Source organism: Penaeus chinensis, chromosome 27, assembly GCF_019202785.1.
Source record: "Penaeus chinensis breed Huanghai No. 1 chromosome 27, ASM1920278v2, whole genome shotgun sequence".
NCBI lineage: Eukaryota > Metazoa > Arthropoda > Malacostraca > Decapoda > Penaeidae > Penaeus > Penaeus chinensis.
In genome coordinates, this window is record NC_061845.1 from 9,827,938 (window position 1) to 9,830,437 (window position 2,500).

General features: G+C 33.6%; 2 protein-coding genes across 2 annotated transcripts in view; both read right to left on the reverse strand.

Moving 5' to 3' along the window:
• Positions 1-2,500, reverse strand: part of LOC125039379 (mitogen-activated protein kinase kinase kinase 7-like) — a gene marked incomplete in the record, with an annotated part of 225,210 nt that overhangs the window by 106,990 nt on the left and 115,720 nt on the right.
• The window catches only part of LOC125039384 (longitudinals lacking protein, isoforms H/M/V-like), a 9,299-nt gene continuing 8,780 nt past the window's right edge, over positions 1,982-2,500 (reverse strand). The window contains exon 8 of the mRNA XM_047633238.1: positions 1,982-2,500. This exon is cut by the window's right edge and continues 165 nt beyond it. The gene's annotated coding sequence lies outside the window, so the exon portion shown is untranslated.

The window sequence follows — 2,500 nt, forward strand, 5'->3', positions numbered from 1 at the left end:
AACTGCACTCTTCCAGTCACTGTCTCGGTGAGTTCCTTTTTTTTTTTTTTTTTTTTTCACAGCTACATAGCTGTACTAACATCCATGTTTGGGCGTATGTATGAGTATGGTTTCGAGCACTTGTCTAACGTGAGTCCTTTCATTGTTGCAGGATGTTCCCGACTTCCGCAAGTGTCTGGCAGTCGACTGCATTCAGAACTTGCCATCCGGGAACTAGGCGCCACAGTCCTCGACTGAGCAACTGGAGGCCTCGTTGCCTCTGGACAACCTTCCGTTTTCTTTCTCCCTTTCTTTATCGGGTGCTTTTAACTTCCTGTTTTCTTTCGTTATTTGAGTTTGGGTATCTTTCGTTAGGGCACAGTTGAAAATAAATAATTAAATTTATAAATTCTTCCCCTGGTATATGATTACCCTCAACAAAATACAAATGCATAATGTTTTTTAAAAAGTTGGTAGTCATGGCCATTGCCAAAATAAGAATATAATTCAAAAACAAAATAATTCTAAGAGATCACTGCCTCCGAGCGAAGCAACAGTGAATGTCCAAAGTGCAATGGCTGCAAAAACCATCCACATGTCCATTGCAATGCCTTGTTGCCAGTGAATTCCCAGAAGGAAAAATCAGAACGGGGTAAAGGAGAGAGGAAGAGAAAAGAGAGAAAGAGAGAGCGCGAGGCTTAAAGGTGGGGAGCAGATAAACAAAAATTAGGGTAGATCGATTCATAGACGAGTATACAGGAAAAGGTGAGTAAAGTGGAAGTTGTTAAAGCACTCAATGTAGAGATGTTCCTCAGAAGTTAATATTTTTTAGGTGAAATTAAGGTTTTGATCTATTGTTTTACTTCCATCTATCAGTAGCCCTAGTGACCGATCCTGATTTACCCATTCCTTGAATTGGCGGGAAAATGTGCTTTTCTTATTAATACAGCTGATATAGATACTATTATTGTTGTTATTGATGTTATGATTATTAAATTGTTATAAAAAAATCGATAACATTTAAGACAATGAATTAATGCAAAAGACCCTTTCCAAGGGTTAAGGAAAAGGGTAAACAGGTGAGATAGGTAGGACTAATAACTGACTCTTTGGTGACTAAGCACTTGTAGAGCCATCTATGTGTAAATACAATAAATAAACGTATTACAGTGGGTATGGCATCTATTCTTGCCATACGGAGCGATTGGATTAAATATTTCTGTGAATCAAATAAACATATATATAAATATATGTATATATATATATATATAAACAGCCATTCATTCCACTGCAGGCCATAGGCCTCTCTTAATTCACTACTGAGAGGTTATATAGCAGTGTAACCCTTGCCTGATTGGATGCCCTTCCTAATCAACCTCGGTTCGGCGCGATAACACTTGCGCCACGGCGGTGACTTCCCCTACGACACCTGCGTTTGACTTCTCAAGGCGATATATCGTTTTCTCGGGCTCGAGCAAGCAGTCAGAGGGCAGGCGTTTTTACGACTGCCGCGAGTGCTCTAACTACTGGACCATCACGGCAGTCATATATATATGTGTGTGTGTGTCTATATATACATATATTTATATATATATATATATATATATATATATATATATATATATATATATATATGTGTGTGTGTGTGTGTGTGTGTGTATACATATATAACCATATATGTATATATATCTATATATGTATATATATATATGTATGTGTATGTGTATAAGTATATGTATACTATATGTATGTGTATATATATATGTATATAATATATATATATATATATATGTATATATATATATGTATGTATGCATGTATGGATGGATATATATATATTTACACCTATATGTGTATGTTGTACTGATAATGATGACATACATCATGATACATTTCATCTTTAGACTGCATTTACACAGGTATTTATCAATATAAATAAATAAATGTATGAAGAGATAATACATAATCAGAATGTATGTGATAAATCAAATAAAAAAATGGAATATATTTAGGCTTTTATTTTTAAAAAAGTAAACATCTGCATAAATCTATTTCAAAATACTTATACAAATACTATGTTCAAAATGTTCACAAGAGGAAGCAAATTCTTAGTCTGGCTAACAAGGCATAAATTCCTGGTTTGACATCTTGAAAAGAAAAAAAAGAAAAGAAAAGGGAAAAAGTAATAATTAGATAACTCAACAAAAGAAAAGGAATGTTAAGAAATAATTATATTTTCATGAAAATTCCTCAGCATTCCATATTTTGCATTGTTATTAAAGCTGCTCATTACTCGTGCCTATCCATCAAGAAAACACAATGAAAGAAAAACTCAAGATGTCAGAGAAAATTGCATTTGGTAACTGGACTACTACTACTACTACTACTACTACTACTACTACTACTACTACTACTAATACTAATACTAATACTAATACTACACAACAACAACAACAACAACAACAACAACAATAACAACAATAAAGTCATACCACAATTTCATAACATATTTTTTTCTGAA